Genomic DNA, 23,256 nt, shown 5'->3' on the forward strand with positions numbered 1-23,256 from the left:
AAAATTATCCACATATGTCAGAGCTTCTACTGAAAGTGCGGGCAGCGTGTGCGCATTTTTGGCGTTCTCACCCTGCTGCTGCTCGCCTTTTTGCGCTGCAGCATCACTTCTGCCTTCACGCTCACCTTCTTGTATGTGACATACCAATGTGGGGAAGGTGACTTGACGGACGGACGTGACTGGTAGGAGGGGACGGTTTGTGCACCAGAGACGGAGATTGACAGGATAGAAGGATGACAGCTGGGAAAGGTAGATAGGAGGGTGTAGTACCGAAAAATGACCACAAGATGGCAGGGGAGAGTAGTGTAGGACTATACGTCAGCTTATGGCTCAGGATATGCTTAGTCATGGGGGCGGGGAGATAGGAGCCCGGGAGGGGAATTCCCGGTGAGAGAGGGGATAAGTAGGAGTGGTTGGGGTTCCAGAGTGGTCAGTCCCGGGAGGAACTTAGCAGAGGAAGACAGAAGACGGGGAACAGAGAAAGCTCGACCAGGGGACTAACCACAGAGGACAGTCAGGGGAGTGGCCCTGACACGACGTACCGCAGGACAGGCGAGGTGACGTACCGCAGGACAAGTGAGGCCCCGGTAGTACCGACTGGATGGCGACCTCGGGCAGGTGAAGCGCTGGCGGTAGATGGGTCTAGGACAGCCCCAGTGAAAGATCCGCAAGGGACGCCAACACGACTAAAGCAAAGGTGAAAAGGTACCCAGACCTAGAAACAGAGAATTGTGCAGGCGGCTGCGGTGTGTGGCAGTGGTCGTCAGGAGGACGACGAATAAAGCTGGAACTGTTACAACTGAGATCTGTCTCCGCCTCGTCTATCCATTGCCTGGTGTCTGTGTCATCTGGTCGTGGTAAACAGCGGTCCACCCCCCAATCCCGGCCCCCTACCACACCAACAAGATGGAATTCCACCTTGCATATGCTGGAGAGACTGTGTGAGCAGCAGCAGCAGGCAATAGTGGAGTTTCATCTGCAACACGCCCGGCTGAGTCGCTCTGCGGGACAACACCACTTCACCAATGAGTTGGCCTCCATGCGGGACGTGTGTGCCGTGTTGTGCTACTTTGAATACTTCAGCAACATGGCCAGCGCTGATGACACCATCATCAACCTTTCTATACCACATCATAGATCAGCAGATCCCAGTGGAGTACAGATGTACAGCAGAGTCATTTTCCATCTCAAGAGACTCTTTGTATATCTCTCTCCTCTGTAGAGTGTAAGCAGGGTCCTCGCTCTCTTTCTTTTTCCTGTAGAATATAAGCTCTTACCCCGGTGGATTAAGAGTAGTCAGATCCCCGGGCAGTTTAGAAGGCATGGGTCCCACCAGCATGTGTTGTATCACGTGACTTCACAGGATTTCCGTGATAGGTCACGTGATTAACACTCTTGTACACATCTGCAGATGCAAAATGACAGAGAGTGTCGTGCATAGCACAATTTTTTTTACTTTATGTACAGCGCTATACGTAACAGTGCTATACAAAATAAAAGATACTATGTAATAAGACATGGTGCTATAGATAATAAGAGGATGTTATATAATACGGCACATGGGGGCGTGGCATGGATGGTGAGGAGTGAGGACGTGTTCTGGAGAACTCCCGCTCCTACATCGGTAACCAACCTGTTCAGTGACCTCTCCAGATGCCTTCTACCCCGATGACCACCAGAAGAAGCAGAGGGAGCGTGTCCACCGGCCCCGCGGCATCCGACAAGGCTCCTCATAACATCTCCCGCTACTTCACAGGAGCGGGGAAGAAGAAGGCCGCAGGCGCCATGATGGATACGGCGCGCAAAGGACAGCAGGCTCCGCCGTCAGCGGGGAGCAAGGTACAGGAGGTGGGGGAGCAGTTTGAGAGGAGGGAGGACCGCAAAGGGACCCTTCCGGGATCTGACGGGGCAATCTTGGAGGCTCCACAGGAGATGGGGAATTCTCCCCATAACAAAACCGCTGAGCCCCTGGAGGCCCGTCCTTCACAGGGAGACCCTGCAGACAAGCCGGCGCAGCATCGCACCGGTGTGACATGCAGGCCCTGAAGAGAGTTCACCGGTGTTCTCTACGCCATACACCCAGAGAGGCAATATTACTCCTGACGCCAACCTTATCACCATGGGTGGTGTTACAGCGCAGGGAGAATCAGACCCTACAATGAGAGGGCAGTCAAATCACACCATGATATCTGCCCATCAGGCTGAACTGCCGCCTGTCACAGCTCCTCCACCTGCCCACCAATTAGCCGCATCCTTAACACCACAATGCGGTCCTTCTGCCCCTGCCTTTATGGGACAATCTGCAGCACCCATGGGAGCCGATTTCACTTTATTATATAATAAAATAAAAGATTCGCCTGGAATCTTCTTATAAAGCTGAACTTTCCATACTTAAGTACGACATCCAACAATGCGGAGAGAAAGTTGAATCCCATGATCAGCTTCTGACTTCCCTGAACAAAAGATTGGAGGCTCAGGAGACCCTAGCAGAAATGCTGGATGATTCCGAAAATAGGGGACGCAGAAACAACATAAGAATATGGGGATTACCCGAATCTATACCCCCCCAGGAGTTAAATACCACTTTGAGAGGCATCTTCAACTCGGTATTAGATAGGCCCCAAGATACTCCACTGGAGCTAGACCGTGCTCATAGGGCTCTGGGCCCGCGTCCTAGTGAACAGGACCCACCGAGGGATGTGATAAGCCGGGTCCATAAATACCAACTTAAAGAAGCGGTCATGGGGGCAGCCAGGAGAGCAAGACCCATAAAACACTTGGACACCCGCATACAGCTCCTACCAGATCTGTCCAGATGGACTTTGCAGAGGCGCAGAGCTCTTCGTCCCTTCTTGGATGAGTTGCGGCAGCACAACCTTCTCTATACCTGGGGGTGTCCGTTCTGCCTCCGGGTTCTGAAGAGTGGTAGAGTACATCATTTGAGCCATCCTAGTGGAATCCCAGCATTCTCGGCCGCTCTGGATATATCTGAGGTGGACATCCCTGATTGGCCACCCCTACCATCATTTTACAGAATGGATGACCATTGCAGGGGGCAGGCTCCTCAACGGCAGCGTTGACCCGGAACATGGCTCAATGGACATGGGCACGTTCATCCAGGAGAGAGAGAGGATGATTGACTATTCAGTTTTTGATATGGGATAGGTTCTTGTCTGGATGGGTGGGGGTCGGGGATTGGGGATCATTTCTACTAGCGATGCAGAACTGAAGCTTAAATCAGTTTTACCAACAGTTGATTCCTCTTTTCTCTTCTCCTCCTTCCTTCCTTCCTCCCCATCCCCTCCCTCCCCTTCCCCCCCACATACTGTTAGACAGTTGGGTTTTCACCCTAACCACTTCCAGGTGTTGTGACGACTCCTGGAGTGGACCCTCTGGGTCGTGGCACCAACCCTCCCAGGGCGAGCTGACCTAGTGAAGACCACCCCCTATACAGGGAGTGTCAGGGGCAAGCCCCAGGGGGTGAGGTACCACGACTGCTGGCACCAGGCGGCCGGCTCACAAGAGACACGAGTGGGTGAGTGTGTCTGCAGGAACGTGTAAAGCGTGGACACGGGAACACGTGGTATACAGAGACTACGTTCGTCTGGGTGTGAGTGAGGCAGGATGCGTGCAAGGAGCACGTCAGAGCACTGAGTCAGGCAGCAGGTATGCCAGGAGGTGTAACAGAGGACAGGAGCAGGGTGTGTGCCAGAGAGCACAACTGAGCATAAGACAGAGCGCAGGATTGGTACGTTTGCCAGGAGGCACAACAGAGTAAGAGACTGAGTACAGGATCAGAGCATGTGCCAGGAGGCACAACTGAGTATGAGACAAAGCACAGGGTCCGAGTGTGTGCCAGGAGGCACAACTGAGTATAAGACAGAGCACGGAATCAGAGTGTGTGCCAGGAGGCACAACTGAGGATGAGACAGAGTACAGGGTAAGAGCGTGTGCCAGGAGGCACAACCGAGTATGAGACAGAGTACAGGGTCAGAGCATGTGCCAGGAGGCACAACAGAGTGCAAGGCAGGGGACCTGAATACAGCGCACAGCCAGGCAGGGACACGGCAGACCAAGCCAGTAAGCACAACAATAATCAGGCACCTCGCCTAGGGGGAGGTCGTCTGATATAGCACATGACTACTACTGGTTCCGGGTCAGGACCTAGCCATTACCATAGAGAGGACCGAGCCCTATACAGCACTGACAGGAGCGCGCAAGCGTGACATGGAGGAGGAGACCCGAGGACGAGAGCTGCGCGTGCGTACCCGACGGGACCCCCGGAGGTCCCGCCCCCAGGTGAGCGCGGCGTGACAGTACCGTGACAGTGCCCCCCCTTTACGCCCCCTCTTTCTAAAACTGGAGAGGAACTTAGACAAAATCTGGGGTGCGTGGATATTCTTCCTGGGTTCCCATGACCTCTCCTCGGGGCCAAAACCCTTCCAATCGACCAAGAACATGGTTCTCCCTCTTACCTTCTTCATGGCCAAAATGTCATTCACCTCAAACTCATCCCCCAAGCCAACAGGCTGGGGTGTGTGGCCTGGAGAAGGATGAAATCGGTTAAGAACCATAGGTTTAAGGAGAGACACATGGAAGGAATTGGGGATACGGAGTGAAGGAGGCAGCTTCAATTTGTAAGCAACATCATTAATCCGCCTGAGGACCTCAAAAGGACCAATGTAACGGGGACCCAGTTTGTAAGATGGTACCTTAAGGCGGACGTATTTGTTGGAGAGCCACACCTTGTCACCAGGGAGAAATGGAGGAACGTCCAGGCGCCTCTTGTCAGTGTGTAATTTCATTCTGTCCCGTGCTTTCTCGAGAGCGGTTTTGGTCTCCTGCCATACCCTGGAGAACTCCACAGACAGAGAATCGGCAGCAGGTACCCCCGAGACAGGAAGTACCGGTAGAGGCACATTGGGATGCTGACCAAAGACGATGAAGAAAGGAGACTTGGTAGACGATTCACAGGAGTGATTATTGTAGGCGAACTCAGCCCAAGGAAGTAGACCGACCCAGTCATTCTGATGAGCATTAGAAAAATGCCGGAGGTAGGAGGTAAGGATCTGGTTGGTACGTTCCACCTGCCCATTGCTTTGGGGGTGATAGGCGGAAGAGAAATCCAATGACACTTTCATGAGTCCGCATAGAGCTCTCCAGAACCGGGAGGTGAATTGGACCCCTCTGTCTGACACGATGTGCTGGGGGAAGCCGTGAATCCTGAAGATACGGGAAATCAAGATCTTCGCCAAGTCATGAGCAGAGGGTAGTCCGGGAAGAGGAATGAAGTGGGCCATCTTTAAAAATCGGTCTACAACCACCAAGACCACCGTACAACCGGAAGAACAAGGCAGATCAGTAATGAAATCCATGGCTATGTGCTGCCATGGAGCCGACGGAACGGGAAGCGGGAACAGAAGACCGGAGGGTGGTTGTCTGGGTATCTTGTTCTGGGCACAGGACGGGCAAGATGCTACAAAGTCTTTAACATCCTGGGAGAGTGAAGGCCACCAATAATGGCGAGAGATTAAGTCCAAAGTCTTTTTGACACCAACGTGGCCGGCAATCTTGGACGAATGTCCCCAATTTAGCACTCGTTTTCGGTTATTCTCAGCCACAAAGGTTCTTCCCGGAGGTAACGTGGTTAACTTGACGGGAGCCACAGTAATTACTTTGGATATATCAATGATATGAGAGGGTTCTTCCTCTGCATCAGACGACAGGAATGATCTTGACAACGCATCCGCTCTAACGTTTTTATCGCCGGGCCGAAAATGTAGCTCAAAGTCAAAGCGGGCGAAGAATAGGGACCACCTGGCTTGCCGAGGATTGAGCCTCTGTGCGGACTGGATGTACGCCAGGTTCTTATGGTCCGTGAAGATCTTGAATGGATGTATGGCACCTTCCAGTAAGTACCTCCACTCCTCCAAGGCCAACTTAATGGCCAATAGCTCTTTGTCGCCAATGGAGTAGTTCTGCTCAGTGGAGGAAAATACTTTAGAAAAGAAGCCACAGGTGACAAAACGTCCAGAAGAGGATTTCTGCAGAAGGACTGCGCCAGCCCCGGTAGAGGATGCGTCCACCTCGAGAGTGAAAGGTCTACTAACCTCAGGTTGGTGAAGCGCCGGAGCAGCGGCGAAGGCTTGTTTCAACGACTGGAAGGCCTCTTCAGCCTCAGAGGGCCAAACCTTTGGGTTAGCTCCCTTGCAGATAAGGGACGAGATGGGGCGAACCAACGAGGAGAAATGAGGATTGAACTGTCGGTAGTAGTTCGCAAAACCAAGGAAGCGTTGGATTGCCCTCACCCCATGGGGCTGTGGCCAATCGAGAACGGCGGACACCTTTGCCGGATCCATGCGTAGACCTGATTCTGAGATAATGTACCCCAAGAATGGCAGGGACGTTTGCTCGAAGGCACATTTCTCGAGCTTGGCATAAAGGCGGTTCTCCCTCAGGCGCTGGAGGACTTGACGCACGTTTTTTCTGTGGGCGGAGAGGTCTGGAGAAAAAACGAGGATGTCATCCAGATAGACTACCACGCAGGAGTACAGCATATTCCGAAAGACGTCATTCACGAACTCCTGGAACACCGCTGGGGCATTGCAGAGACCAAAGGGCATGACTAAGTACTCGTACTGACCGTCTCTGGTGTTAAAGGCGGTCTTCCACTCATCCCCGGAATGAATGCGGATCAAGTTGTAGGCCCCACGAAGATCCAGTTTGGTGAAAATTCGAGCTCCTCTAAGTCGGTCAAAGAGCTCCGGGATCAATGGCAATGGGTACTTGTTCTTGACCGTGATATCGTTCAGGCCTCGGTAGTCTATGCAAGGACGGAGGGAGCCGTCCTTCTTGTTTACAAAGAAAAATCCCGCTCCCGCGGGCGAGGAGGACTTACGGATAAAACCTCTCACAAGGTTCTCCTGGATATACTTAGACATAGCTTGGGTCTCAGCAGAGGATAGCGGGTATATCCTACCCCTGGGTGGTGTAGAACCAGGAATGAGGTCAATCGGACAGTCATATGGCCGATGGAGGGGCAGAGTCTCGGCCTCCTTCTTGTCGAAGACATCTGCAAAGGGCCAGTAAGCCGACAGCAGACCTGTAGGTGCCGGGGATGGACCGGCAGAGTTCATCGGACGGACGGGCAACAGGCACTTCTCCTGACAGAATGGTCCCCACCGGAGTATCTCGCCCGACCGCCAGTCCAGGGTTGGCTCATGAGTCCGTAGCCAAGGGAGGCCTAGAAGAAGGGTGTAAGACATGGTAGACAAGACGAGAAAGGAGATCTTTTCCAGGTGCAGGGCTCCGATCTGCAGCTCGATCTCTTCGGTGGCCTGGGTAACGGTCTCCTGCACGGACGTACCATTGACCGAAACAATCGACCGAGGAGTCTCCAGGGATCTGACAGGAATCCGGTATTTTTTAACCGCCTCGAGTGTGATAAAATTCCCCTCCGCGCCAGAATCCAGAAAAGCCTCCTCAGAATAACGCTTGGCACCGAGATTCAATAATACGGACACGAGCAGGGGAGGAGAGGAATCACGTACACCTAGGGAGGCCTCTCCTATCAACCCTAGGCGGAGAAGTTTCCCGGCTTCTTGGAGCAGGAACGGAGAAGGTGAGAGGAGCTCCTCTCTCTGGCTAATTCACGGGCACGTTCCTGAAACCGCAGGTCAATGCGTGTCGCCAGAGAGATCAGATCCTCTAAAGAGGTGGGAGTATCCCGACCTGCCAGTTCGTCTTTGATCCGACCGGACAGGCCACGCCAAAAGATCCCTACGAGAGCCTCGTTGTTCCAACCGAGTTCGGAGGACAAGGTACGGAAACGGATGGCATACTGTCCCACCGATAGCGTACCCTGATGGAGGTTAAAGAGGGACTCGGTGGTAGAAGCCAAACGACCCGGCTCGTCGAACACCTTGCGGAAGGTGTCCAAAAAGGTGGAAAGCTGAGAGACGAGTGGGTCATTGCGCTCCCAGAGGGGGTTCACCCATGCTAACGCCTCCCCCTCTAAGTGTGAAACAATAAAGGCAATTTGGGCGCGCTCAGTGGGATAGTGCTGCGGCAAAAGCTCAAAATGTAACCGGCATTGGTTCAGAAATCCTCGACAAAACTTAGGGTTCCCGCTATATCGGGGTGGCTTGCCGAGGCGCGGCATCGGGTGCGGGGCCGAGAACTGGGCAGAAACGGATTGTATGGAAAGAAGCCGACTGTCTACCGACGCCATATAGTTGAGGATATGGACCTGGGTGTCGCGTTGCTGTGTGAGTTCTTGCTGGAGGCTGGCCAGCTGGGAAGCATTCCCAGGGTCAGAGGACTGCATGGCCGACAAACGGGACTCCATGGATTTCAAAAAGGCCATAATCCTGATCTGACTCTCCCGTAGGAACACCAGTTCCTTTTGGATGGGGGCGGTGGTACCAGCGGGGTCCATGGCCTGATTATACTGTGACGACTTCTGGAGTGGACCCTCTGGGTCGTGGCACCAACTCTCCCAGGGCGAGCTGACCTAGTGAAGACCACCCCCTATACAGGGAGTGTCAGGGGCAAGCCCCAGGGGGTGAGGTACCACGACTGCTGGCACCAGGCGGCCGGCTCACAGGAGACACGAGTGGGTGAGTGTGTCTGCAGGAACGTGTAAAGCGTGGACACGGGAACACGTGGTATACAGAGACTACGTTCGTCTGGGTGTGAGTGAGGCAGGATGCGTGCAAGGAGCACGTCAGAGCACTGAGTCAGGCAGCAGGTGTGCCAGGAGGTGTAACAGAGGACAGGAGCAGGGTGTGTGCCAGAGAGCACAACTGAGCATAAAACAGAGCGCAGGATTGGTACGTTTGCCAGGAGGCACAACAGAGTAAGAGACTGAGTACAGGATCAGAGCATGTGCCAGGAGGCACAACTGAGTATGAGACAAAGCACAGGGTCCGAGTGTGTGCCAGGAGGCACAACTGAGTATAAGACAGAGCACGGAATCAGAGTGTGTGCCAGGAGGCACAACTGAGGATGAGACAGAGTACAGGGTAAGAGCGTGTGCCAGGAGGCACAACCGAGTATGAGACAGAGTACAGGGTCAGAACATGTGCCAGGAGGCACAACAGAGTGCAAGGCAGGGGACCTGAATACAGCGCACAGCCAGGCAGGGACACGGCAGACCAAGCCAGGAAGCACAACAATAATCAGGCACCTCCCCTAGGGGGAGGTCGTCTGATATAGCACATGACTACTACTGGTTCCGGGTCAGGACCTAGCCATTACCATAGAGAGGACTGAGCCCTATACAGCACTGACAGGAGCGCGCAAGCGTGACATGGAGGAGGAGACCCGGGGACGAGAGCTGCGCGTGCGTACCCGACGGGACCCCCGGAGTGACCGCGGCTCCGGAAGAGATGACGTCGGGACCGAGGTCCCGCCCCCAGGTGAGCGCGGCGTGACAGGGGTCTCAATAGATTTCCACTTTGTTGTGTTCTATTTTAAAAGCAGGTATGATCCATGGAAGCTTACATCGCTTCAGGTTTAAAGGCGGTGGCATCTTTAACATTACCAGCTTTGATAGCACTGAAGCTATTTACAATAAGTGATATGTTAATGACTCATGTGTTTATTAGCTAAGGTTATATATAATCTTTATATGTTCGATTCCCTGCGTTAGGGGTATGCGATTGTTATATCATCACGAGGCTGGGGACCGGAGGTGACGGCGTCTCCATTTCTCTTCTTGTCATACACTTCCCCCCCTGGAGATGCTGTTTTGCCACTGAGGCGCACAGCAACTAATACCTCCATTAGGTTCCACGATATCTGTGGGAGTGTGTCTATCCACACTCGCATCGTTAATTTCACCTCTATTTTCTGCTTTTTTTCTAATCCTCTGTTTATTCTCTTTGTTTACACTCCCCTCACCCTACTAGTTTCTTTCCCCTATCCACAGCGGGCATCGGACTCCGAGACCGATCCATCCTTTGGAACGAAGCCCGACTTTCTCGATTCCGGACTACAAATACAATGCCTGGTAAGATTGCCACACAAAAGATTACACTGGGCTCCTTGAACGTTAGGGGCTTTAGTATACCGCAGAAGCGGTCGCAAATTTTATATGGTATGCACAAGAAAAGAGTAAATGTATTGATCCTACAGGAGACCCATTTTAAGATTGGACATGTCCCTAATATCCCTGATCGCTACTATACGACTTGGTTCCATAGCGCCAACCCGGGCTCACGATCCCGAGGTGTGTCTATATCACTCCATAAATCCCTCCAACACACCATACTAGACACCCTAATTGATACTGAGGGCCGGTACGTGATCTTGAAGATCCAGATTTTTTCAACAACATATACTATAGCGGGCTGGTACGCCCCCAGCCGGGACCAAATTCAAACTACTAGGTCTTTTTTGAAGACAGTGGCTGATTTCGCTGAATGGGGTTGTTATACTTGGGGGAGACTTTAACCTGACTCTTAATCCGACGATAGATTCCACGGCGGCAAAATCCTATCTCTCACTTCATCAGTTGTCCCCTTTGAAAAGAGACCTTCACGATCTGCTCCTCACCGATGTTTGGAGGCTTCTTAAACCCAACATGAAGGGTTATACGTTCTTCTCCATAACTCATATGGCAGAATAGATTTCTTTCTCCTTAGTCACTGTGCGTTGGCTTGGGACCCGAAACGTCCATTGGAAGCTTCCTGTGGTCGGATCACGCTCCAATCTTTTTGGACATCAGTCCTCCGGACTCGGTGATGCGCCAGTGGACGTGGAGATTGAATGATCATCTTTTAAAAGACCCTACATGTGTGGCAGACGTTAAGGCAACCATAGCAGCATTTTTACAAGATCACGCACACGATACCACTGCTATGCCTATTAAATGGGAAACCCTTAAATGCGTTCTTAGAGGGGTATTAATTAAACATGGTTCCCGCCTGAAACAAATGAAAAATAAGGAAATTATGGACGTCACGGAAAAAATACTATCCCTGGAGGCGAAACATAAGAACGGTATGAGGGCAGGGACGCAGACTGACTTGATCAAGTGCAGAGATGACCTGAAATCCCTGCTAAATGAGAAATCTCGTCATAGAACTCGCTTTAAAAGTATTCTATACGGCCAAGCTAATAAATGTGGATGCCTACTAGCTAGATTTCTACACCCACGCTGTCAGACCACATACATACCATCTCTCCAACGGCACCGGGGTCAGACGACGTCGAATCCAAAGGAAATTCTTGACATATTGCAACGTTATTATCATACATTGTACAATATTAACGGAGATAGCCCCCCTCAATCGCCCCTGGACCTCCAACCGCAAATAGAATCGTATACTGTATACAGGATACTGCCCTCCCGACACTGACTGCAGACTTAATGACACCATTGTTTTTTTGTTTTAAACATCTTTTTATTGTTTTAACATAGACAAGAATAACAATACATGCAACAAGTACGAGCAAGCCTCATTGGCTTTATAGATTTCCATCCGGACGTTTCGAACAACTGTTCGCAACTCTAATATTGCTAATTGTGGCATTTTGCCATATGACAAGTTGGACAATAGCTAGGTTATAAAGAACTTATACTCGTAAGTCCAAAACAAGATCACTAACTTGGATCAATGGTAATTATATATACAATAGTCGCGTCAGAGTATTAACTTTCAATTAAGTATAAAGATAGAAGTTAGAGAGAAGGGGAAAAACATAGAAAAGGAAAATATTTGGGGGTAGGGTGGGATAGGAATTTCAACAGGAATGGTGCCCTGTTTGTCTGGTTAGTCAATCAGTGTTGCTTCAAGTTTACCTGATCTTGGGGCAGATTGATATGATTTACTGAGGGTTTAGTAAGTTTAAGTATTCATCTGTTTCTCTGAAGAGTGTCCACAGCGCCCAAATCGATCTGAATTTATTCATCTTAAAGGTCGTACTGGCAATTATTCTATGTGATATATTTGGTTTACTTTGTGCAACCATTCTGTCAGGGTAGGGCAGTTCTGAGATAGCCAATGTAAGGGGATAAGCATTTTAGGTGCTGCTAATAAGTACATAAGAAGATTTGTGTATTTATATTGTGCAGTGTCACTAGACCAATTTAGAAAGATCAACTTAAGGGATGGAGGGTTTGGAAGCTGACAAAGTCCCACAGAAATTTTTAGCAGTTTTTCCCAGAAAGGTTGAATTTTATCACACTGCCACCAAATATGGAGGTATGATCCTCCCTCACCAAGACATCTCCAGCAATTGGAGATACATGCGGGCATGGGAAGAAGAGATGGGATGTAAATTTTCTGCTGAGGACCTTGACAAAGCTTACCTTTTCACACACAAAATGTCCCCGGCTGGGGGCGCACAGGAGAAAAATTTTAAGATACTGACCAGATGGTATCTGTCCCCCATCAGACTAAAGTCTATTTTTCCGTCGGTAGATGACACCTGATGCAAGAAGAAATGCATAGAGCAAGACAGGGAGGGGGGGGAGCAGGTGAATAAGCCCCGCCCATCAGACCGGACCGCGGCAGTTTACATACATCTGAACCGATATAAAAAAGGTATTTATGCATGAAAGGTGAGTGTCAGGGGGAAGCAAAAGTACTAAGAGAATCCTTATGTGACACACAATTGAATGATATCATTATATGATATCTCAAAAAAGGGGTGACAGATTCCCTTTAATCACATATCATGTGAACATTCTCACCTTGCACCTCAAAAATCATAGATCTTAAACTTTGTGATGCTGCAATTGGCAATTTTCTGTGTGCGCAATTTTCCATGTGGGCAATTTTCTATGTGGGCAATTTTCCGTGTGGGCAATTTTCCACATGGGCAATTTTCTGTGTGGGCAATTTTCCTGTGAGCATTTTTCCTGTGGGCAATTTTCCTGTGGGCATTTTTCAGGGAACCCTTTTATGCAGGTAATGAGTTCAAACAGGTGCAATTAATACAGGTAATGAATGATTGCAGAGTAGGAGGGCTTTTTAAAGAAAAACTAACAGGTCTGAGAGAGCCAGAATTCTTGCTGGTTGGTAGGTGATTAAATACTTATTTCATGCAATAAAATGCAATTTAATTAGATAAAAATCATACAATGTGCTTTTCTGGATTTTTTTTAAGATTCTGTCTCTCACAGTTGAAGTGTACCTACAATAAAAATTGGAGACCTCTCCATTCTTTGCAGGTGGGAAAACTTGCAAAATCAGCAGTGTATCAAATACTTATTTTCCCCATTGTATCTATGTCGTAGTCTTCCTGACATTCATTCCTGCTGTAAATCCATTCAGTTAGGTGGATGGGTTAGATTTGCACACCTATAGAAACAAAACTGTGATACAGAAGTAGAACACCTTCTGTTGAGCAAAAATGTCCATCCATACCTCTGGATCAACTCTCCTCTTGTACCGATACTCTTATTTCTGAAATAACTTTAACTACTATTAAACTTAAAGTAGAAAAGGGATTTTCTTGATTCCCTGTGCCTTATCTCCAATAAGTACTATTCCCTATTTTTATAAACCTTATGTTGATGTCTCTCTAATTATAACCCAAAGAAGTGCTATGGATCAGCAACCCCGTCACATCACCCCTCCACTTCCTACAAACACTTCATGTCAAAGTATCATCACCAACCTTTATTCACAGTTCCCACATCCCAGAATCTGGTCCTCGATTTACTTTAAAAATTAACATGCCCTATCTCTAGGTTGATTCCTAAAATCTATGATCCCCTAATTCCCCCTGCCAAGTTCAAGCAAACTAGCTTATTTACTTTCCTGGAAAAAGTACATTAAAATAGCCTTTTTTGAAAAATAAAAAAGATACTTTACTAAACTCCCATGGTTTTTCCAGATGTACACTCCTACCAGAAAATTCTTGAAAATTCACTTCCCATTATTATAAAATATCTGAATTATTGTGCCATTTAGGGTTAGCGGACTCAAACATTGATTTATTAGAAATGCTCTTCACACCTAGGAACACTTTCACACTTTTTTGTTTTGTGCAAAAGTAAAGTTGGTCTGATCAGAAATAGAAACTGCCTTACATGATCTAGGCATCCTTTCATCCTATCTCCTGATGATGTGGTATTGTCTAAACCTTCCAAGAATCATAAACCGTTCAAACATAACCTAATTGCACTGTTTTTGGCAACTCCTAAACACTTAATTCCTCTATACTGGAAACAATCCACTTCTTCTGAATGGCTATCAAAGGTCCACTCAATCTTCCGCCTGAAAGAACTTTCCAGTTGGGAAACACAAACTCCCAATCTGTCAACACTTGGCTTCCTCGGTTAAACAATGCTTCCATTCTTTTAGCTAAAAATGCTACTCCTTCCTCACATTAATAACGGTTATGATCTTCTTCCACTCAAAGCCTTCTATTTGTCACCATGTCACTTGATGATTTTCACAATTCTTGCACTTCCCCTTTATTAACCCCTAAATAAAGTATTATCTTCACTCATTATCAAGCATTTTATGGTACACCCATTTAGTATTTATTGGTAATGTTTTCTTTTCTGTTTTACTAGTTTTACTTTTTATAGTCAGTGGTACCTGTATTAATTTTCTCCTGATTGCTCTTTCATATCCCCTCCATTATATCACTGTTTTGATTATCCTTTGTATACAGAAAGTTCCTATCTATATCCTATCTAGTCTGTAAATGAAATACATTTTGTATTATTCTATTGTATTCTTCTTGGATCATCAGTGTTATCACAGATCACAGCGCAATAGCAGCTAATGTGTCTTCTGTAGGAGCCTGGAAAAAGGCGGAGGTCGTACCCCAGAGAGAATAATATTAAATCTGAGTGGTGCTGATAAGTGTTTGGCTTTGTTAAGAAGACAATGAACTACAGGTTTGGCAGAGATACTTTATTTAAACTCCCCAGAGTGCAATACATATCTTGCGCCACTGTTTTAACATTCTTAAATCATACAGATAGGCCGAGATGCAAATCAGTCATGATACCTGTAAGTCTACATTCACACGTAGCGGAACTCTCGCGGATATTACCGTGAGAATTCAGGATTCCATTCCGCGGGAAAATCGCATTTTAAATTCCCGCGGAAAAACTAGCGTTTTGCAAGCATAATTAGCTTGCAGAATGCTAGTGTTTTCCAAGCAATCTGGAGCATCGCTTGGACAATTGATTGACAGGTTGGTCACACTCGTCAAACATAGTGTTTGACGAGTGTGACCAACTTTTTACTACTGATGCTGCCTATACAGCATCAGTAGTGAAAGATAGGATGTAAAAAATAGTAAAAAAAATAAAAAATATTGTTATTCTTACCTTCCGGCGTCCCGCGCAGTCTTCCCGCTGTTCTCCACGCTCCCAGTCCCAGTAATCCTTTGCGAGAATGACCGCGATGGCATCCGTTCTTGCGGGGTCGTGACGTCACGCTCTGGGAGCCCGGGGGACAGTCTCCTCTCCTCCGGACCGTGGGTACCATCCACAAATGTTCTGCTTACTTTTCGCATGGTGTGCACAGCCACATGCGGAAAGTAAGCAGAACAATACATGCCTATGGGTGCGGGATCGCCGTGATTCCGCTAAATTAATGAGCATGCTTCGTTTTTTACCGCGAAGCGATTCCACCACGGAAAAAAACGCAGCATTAGCACAGCATTGCGGAATCCCATAGGAGTGCATGCAATGCTTATTTTTCACGTTTTTGCGGCAAAATCGCACGTTTAAAACCGCCGCAAAAGCGCGAAAAAAATGATACGTGTGAACTCAGCCTAATGGTTAAAATTATTTTGCTGTTTTATATGTTTTCAATAAGAACCAATGCTTGTTTGAAGCAGCTAGGTGAATGGGGAAGGTGTCATAGCTATGCATTTGGATAATTAAGTAGACAAAAATGAAAATGAAACACTTGACTTGGACTGGAGAACACTTGCTTACCATCATATCATTTTTGGGGCTGTCTGTGTGGCAATATAGAAATAAAACAGGACAAAGTCTGAAAAAATGGACAGTGCTTGGTACGCGAAGTCAAAGCATGTGATACTCAGAGATTTATTTCCTTTTTTTAGTGTTTTTTGTTGTGTTACTGCTTTTTCCTTATTTGGAATACAATGGATTTGGTGGGCCACATTGGAACAGCATGGGATCTAGTTTCTTAAAAAATGTTGAAAAGGGGGATGTGAAGGGTAATATTTTTTTTTAAAGCATTTTTTTTCATACTTTATTAATAGCATTAATAACACGAACATTCAAATGAATGGGGCAAAAACGCATGAAAACACCCTTAAGAATGCCTCAAAATGTGCACATTTTACAAAGCGTTTTTCTGCCAACACACTTTTTTTGGTTGAAAAAAAATCTGCTCGAAGTACTCAATGTGTGTACATATGCATGTATAAAAGAAATCTCTTATATTTACTTTTAGGTGCTTTGTCCTAACTGCAGCGCTAAAAAGTGTGAGGCAGTGACCGGGGTCATATGCGAGGGTCATTATGTGTCCCTCACGATGCGCAAAAAAGCATATTGAGTCCACGGGAATGCATTGCAGTCATAGGCGTAGCTGTGATTGCAGTGGAGAATATGGGCTCATACTCACATGCGAGAAACTCGGACGAGTCTCGCACATCAATACCCGGCACTGCCAACACTCGGATCGGAGCGTTCAGCTGCATAGAAATACATGCAGCTGAACACTCCAATCCGAGTGCCGGTGGCAGTGCCAGGTATTAACATGCGAGACTCGTCCGAGTTTCTCGCATGTGAGTATGAGCCCTAAAAGTGAGTGTTGGTCTTGGGCAAGCTATTTGTCCAAGGCAGATTATAAAAACCTGCCATGGGCTTTTATTTTTGAAACGGACTACAAGAAGGTAATGGGGCGGTCTGTTTCCTCCCCAGCCTGGGTTTTCCATGTGGCTTACGGTCACAGCTTCTTTGTAAAAACCCCTACAGCAGTGGGTTGGGTGTCAGTGTGGAGTTTGCAAGGTGCAGAGAAGACGGCTCGGCAAAACCTCAGCCTGTGTGAGGGAACACAGAACCAAGCAGATCAAACTCCTGACGCCCCGCAGTGGAATATGGTGGTACAGTAACCCTCGGCAACCAGACACTTTTACGGACTGTCTTGTTTCCCCGGCTGTGATCTGGAGGCTACCCTTTGTTTTTTTTGTAAGATTTGGACATTAAAACTACGTTTACTTTGAACTTTCCTGGGTCACTGCCTCTTCACTGCACAGTGAAGACACCGCTGCACTACAAAAGGTTAAAAGTGTATCGTACAGTGAGTAATTAATGTGAGTGCTAAAAGTGCACTTCACTCCTCAAAACACCACATGAAATATAAGGGAATCATTATCAAGTGTAATCTCCATAATATCTCTCCAAAGTGTATCAATACATATTAGAAAAGGATAAAACACAATTAAAACCTATGTACAGCACAAAGATAAACTTTTATAGGTGATTTTGATCCATGATTCGGATCAAAAATGGACATATATCCATAATTATTGTGGTGGGGACACACATTTTCCCCAAAATATAGAAAGGTAACCAGCTCGAAAGACTAGCATGGATACATGTTATAGCCATGAAAAATACAGCTAGAATATGTATATAAAACAGACTGCCCCTGTTTCCTCAGGGGTGATGTGTCTACTGAACATTTGGCCTAATCGGTATGTAGACAGATGGATTCACCATTTTCAGGTAGTAACAGTGCAAACGATAAATGTCTGTTGCATATGGCGCTTCAAAAATTTTTAAAATTAATGTGGAAATTGTCCTGCACTAGGGATTTTTAAATGTACAGATTGAAAATTATTTGTGATGATTTTCTCTGTAGATTGCATATGGTGAAATCAGAAGCAAAATCCACATTAAAGAAATGCAGAATTTGGTGTATTGGCGCATTTATTGGTGTGGATTTACTCTGGAAAATAACACAGCAAATCTGTTTCTTATATACCGGTAATCACCCATAGGGTATATTGCATATTTGTTGTGAATTTTCTGCATAATCCATAATGTAAAACAGTACCAACTAGAAAAGAGTGGAACAAATCTTATGACTTTTTGTGCAGATCATCCTACAGCGAACCTTCTACATGCAGGGGTAAATTAAGGGTAGCCACAGCCCCGGGCAGTCAGGAGTGCTTGAGCTCCCCGTTTCCAGATGTTTCATGTGATATATCATATGACATTTTTGAGAGGTTATACAAACATTGTTCAAAGGAAAATCCACCTCCACATTAAGGTTATGAATAAGAAGTATCACTTTGAAATGTAGCAACCAGGGCCCTGAATCTTTTTCTTGGGACTTTTATAACTGCTCATTTGATTATGTGGTTTTTCCTTTGAACTATTTACTAATGGAATAAAGTTTACATTTTATCTTAAGTGCTGGATCAAATTCCCCTTTTTTGGATTGTTATCATCCACCTGTCCTGTCTCCCCTATTTCCTCATAGATTGTAAGCTTGCCAGCAGGGACCTCACTCCTCTTGGTATGTGTTGATTTATGCGATTATTGTTATTCTGTAATGTCTTTTATTGTCTGTACAAGTCCCCTCTGAAGGGGGCGTGGCCTGAGCTGGTGATGGTGTAACACGCACGGCTCAGGATCTCTGAGGAGACATCTCCTAAAGCGACAAAGAGAGCAAAAGAAAATCGCTCTCTTCAATAACCCACGGAAGGATTGTTTTCTCGTTACTCAGAGGTACAGTACATTCTGATGCCCCTTATCTGAGCTTTGGACATTAAAAAATACATTTTTGAAATCTGAGGCCTTTTCCCGCCATTTTACTGCAAGGTGACACCATTTTAAACCGTGAGTGAAAAAATCCTTTCCCTGCTCCTTCCATTACCCACCGGCTGTCCTTGTCCTCAGAAAAAGTATCTCCACGCTTGTCTACCACGTTTTAAAGATTTTTATTGTCTTTTGGAGATATTTTTTTACAAAAATCCTGTCATATACCAGCTGATTGGTGGAAGGATACAAAATAGTCCCCACCCTGTGCCTAATCTGACAGGATTTCTCACGTTGCATAATTAAAAGACATTTACTTTTTTTTTGGAATCTCCTCTTGTCTGTTTTAGACCCTTTGGAAGTCCCAGGGTGTCCTAATTTAGCTATATTCCCCTGCTTTGTGCAAGGCTGCGGGAGCTATAACGGCTGCGGAGGGATCTCTTTCATCTCAACGTCCTATCTCAAGTATGCCATTTTCCTGTCATAACAGATCTGTGAGGCGGAGGACACAAAATAGTCTGTGATTTGTGCCTATTTCTATGCTACCTCCGCTCCCCACCGCTCCTGTGCGGCTCCACTGGGGTGATCTGCCTTTCTTCAGCGGTGCCGTGTATCAGCTGCCGGCTCCCCTGTTGCATATTTTATGAGCGGGGACTGACGTCACTGAGCCCTGTGTGAAGACTAGCCGCCTGTCACGGCTGCATTTAAAGTCACACGGAGCGCGTCTATATCGGCGCGCAGTTAATAAAGGATTTTACTGTATGCATCATACAATATTAAAAGTGCCATCTGATTCTGTGGTGTATCTCATTCCTCACGGTCCCTTTTATAAAAAGACATAGGAAGACACAAGAATTTTCTATATTTTTATTGTTTATTCAGTATAAACATCACCAATAATATCAATTCTCTCTAATATAATCCCTGCAAGGCGGGATTCAAAAAAGGGCACAAGATGAGTCATAAGGCTACTCCAGTGTCCAAATCAACGAAAGTGTCTAATACAACTCCTCAAAAAGCACAAAAATTTCAGGATTCTTACAATCCTCACTTTAAAGATCAAGTGGATATCGCTAACCCATTTAAGGCCAGATCTCCTCATAAAGAGGTCATGGATACATCTCTCTCATCAAAAAGGAAAAATCCTGGTAAAACTTCAGAAAAATTCACATCGCCAGCCGACGCTTCAAGTCCTGAGTCTGGAGATAATTCACCAAACTTTTTGCCGGAAAGGTCAAAATTTAAGATGGATAACACCAATCCTTCTCCTTCCCAATATCTGGATGTTATATCCATACACTCTTACATGGATACTCTCGCCCAGAAAATCACGTCCAGTATTTCTCAATCATTTGAAAACCAAACTAAATTTTACAGTCCACCTTGGATAAATTTAGCAGCAGGTTAGACAACCACGAAAAACGGCTAACTGTAGTGGAAGAACACACTGATGATTTATCAAAAGACACCCATGACCTCAAATCTGAATTACACAGACTTAAAATTAAAGTTGCGGATACAGAAGGCAGGAACAGACAAAACAACTTGAAAATAAGAGGAATACAAGAATCTATCTCACCGGATAAACTAGAAGCTTCGTCAAGACAATTTTCAAAAAATTACTACCGACACTTACAGACCAAGATCTCATCATAGATAGGATCCACAGACTTCCCAAACCATGGAATATCGATAAAGATCTACCTAGAGATACCATCTTAAGGGTACACTTCTTCAAGAGTAAGGAAAAAATTCAACAATCGGTTAAAGATCTAGGAGGTTTTCCAGAACCCTATGCTCACCTTCAGCTATTTACGGATCTTTCAAAGGAAACGATTGAAGGAAGAAAGTCTTTTAAGCCAGTCACTTCCACCTTGAGGGAAAATAATATCCCCTATAAATGGGGCTTCCCACTTAAACTTTTGATAATCTACAAAGGAAAGACGACCGTCCTATTCTCACCTAAAGAAGGAAGAGATTTCCTGTCCTACTACAGGATACTGACTGCCATAGAATCTCCAACTCTCAAGACCCTGGGCCCTCGTCAGAGAAGGGATGATCCAACGGAGAGACCTGACCAATATATTTACTCACCTTGTTATAAGGCCTCTCTACACTTCTTGATTATTTGGTCAATGTATTGTACTGTACTGCTAATTATTCTTCTTTCCACAGGTTTTCAAACTTCTCTACTACTTTATGGACTCATATCACATGAGATTATTTTCCTTCTGGGAATAGTGTTGTTATGCCAAGGGATGCCTCCAATGGGATCCATACACAAACTTTCCCCACTAAGGAATTAGATCCTTCCGGATCGGCTCTTCCTGAAGGACAATTTTGTTCTTATTGTTTTTGTGTCTCTTTTGTTTTTGGTTTCAAATAAGTATATAGTTTGAGGTTTTTGGACAACCAAGTTCTACAAAGGTAGGTGCACTCTGGTTTCTGCATTTCCTCTACCCCACTTCATACGAACCCAGCCATTCTTGTAACATGAAAATAAAATTCGCATCATACAATCTCAGGGGGCTAAATAGCCCTTGGAAGAGATTTTCCATTGGTAGGGAGATTAACAGGATGCATCCTGATGAAAAAGGACATTATCATATTCTTCTGTGCAAATTGAACGGTCAAACCTTCACAATAGTTAATGCTTATGTTCCCACCATCAGACAAAATAGCTTCCTGAATAAGCTAATGAAAAAATTAGACACCTTACGATCAGGACCCCAACTTTTGTTAGGGGACTTTAATATGGTGCCAGATGGTGTACTAGACTCCACCTCTCCCAGCAGAAAAAAAGCGAAATCCTTTGACAGCTAGATTTATAATCACGAGCTATTCGTCTCATTCCGCTGTTTGAACACCACATGTAGAGAATTTACTCATTTTTCTGATGGCCATCAGTCGGCATCTAGAATAGATCTGATACTCACAGATGTCTTCTCCTTGCCAAGGTTCTCCTCCAGCTCCATACTTAATAAATCTATTTCAGATCATTCCCCGGTAACTGCAGAACTGATAATTGTGTCCCCAATTCATGTGGAAATTCAACTCCTCTCTGCTTCATAACCCCACCATCAAATCTGAAATCAGCTCAGCCTTACAAAATTATTTTAGTGAAAACAAATCAAACCTCCTCAATCCGTTTACCTATTGGAATGCTCACAAGGCGGTGTTGAGGGGAGTCTTGATTCAAATTTCCTCCAGACAAAAAAAATTAATAGGGATAAAATCCTTACCCTACAACAGTCTATTAAATCTAAAGAAGAGGAACTATGTTGATCCTCTAACAAACAAGCTGTATTATCAGAACTTACTGATCTCAGGTTGCAGTTACAGAAAATCAAGCTATAGATCAGCAAAATGCAAACATTACTTATCTATAAATCGCCCTTCAAAATATACGTCAAACAGAATGAACAATATACGGAAACGGAATAGAATTGACAGTATAACATCCTCTAATGGTACATCCCTGGTCCACCCTAAAGATATTGTAGGAGCTTTTGCTGATTATTACAAAAATCTGTACAATATCAACCAAGACAACCACAATATGCAGCCATCTACCTCAGAGATTGGATCATTTCTTTCCAGCATGAACCTTCCAAAGCTTAATCCTGAAGACTTATCATTTTTGTCTTCTCCCTTCAATGAACAAGAAGTCCTAGATACCATAAACAAACTTAAAACATTCAAATCACCCGGCCCAGACGGGTTTAGTAATGATTATATCAAGTCTTTTAGTAATATATTAACCCCCCCACCTTGTCAAAGTATTTAACTCAGCTTTCCAAACAGGTCAATTTCCTAAAGAGATGCTGGAAACGACAATTATCATAATCCCAAAACCAAATTCTGACACTAGCCAAATTTTTAATTATAGACCTATATTCCTTATCAATACAGACGTGAAAATTTATGCAAAGATCCTGGCCAATAGACTAAATCAATTCCTCCCGAGTTTAATTTCCAATGATCAGATAGGCTTCATCAAAGGAAAGATAATCCATAGATGGTACGAGAAGACTCATTAACATAATTAAGCTTATTTCCTCGAACAAACTCAGGGCCATTGTTAGCTCTCTTGATGCTGAGAAAGCGTTCGACCGCCTTAATTGGTCATATCTCAAAGCAACTCTCAAAAAATTTGGAATGGCTTCTCAGATCACGAGAGGTATTATGGCTTTGTACTCCGGCCCTGGTGCGAGGGTTTATTCCAACAATCATCTTTCCTCTACGTTTAATATAGCTAATGGGACCAGACAGGGTTGCCCATTGTCACCATTGCTTTTTGCATTAGCTATTGAACCTCTGGCCCAACTAATCAGGAACAGCACAATGATCTCGGGAATCAAAACTTTGCACAGAGATTTTAAAATAGCGTTGTATGCAAACGATCTTACTCTTACCCTCACAGATCCAAGCAACTCTATCTCTGCTTTACAAACCTTAATCCAGACTTTTGCTAAAATCTCTTATTTTAAAATAAACGACTCAAAATCCAAAATACTTGGCTTTAACCTAGGATCAGA

The sequence above is a fragment of the Dendrobates tinctorius genome, unplaced genomic scaffold, assembly GCF_039654945.1.
Source record: "Dendrobates tinctorius isolate UK_male_01 unplaced genomic scaffold, ASM3965494v1 ptg000383l, whole genome shotgun sequence".
In the NCBI taxonomy this organism is placed as follows: domain Eukaryota; kingdom Metazoa; phylum Chordata; class Amphibia; order Anura; family Dendrobatidae; genus Dendrobates; species Dendrobates tinctorius.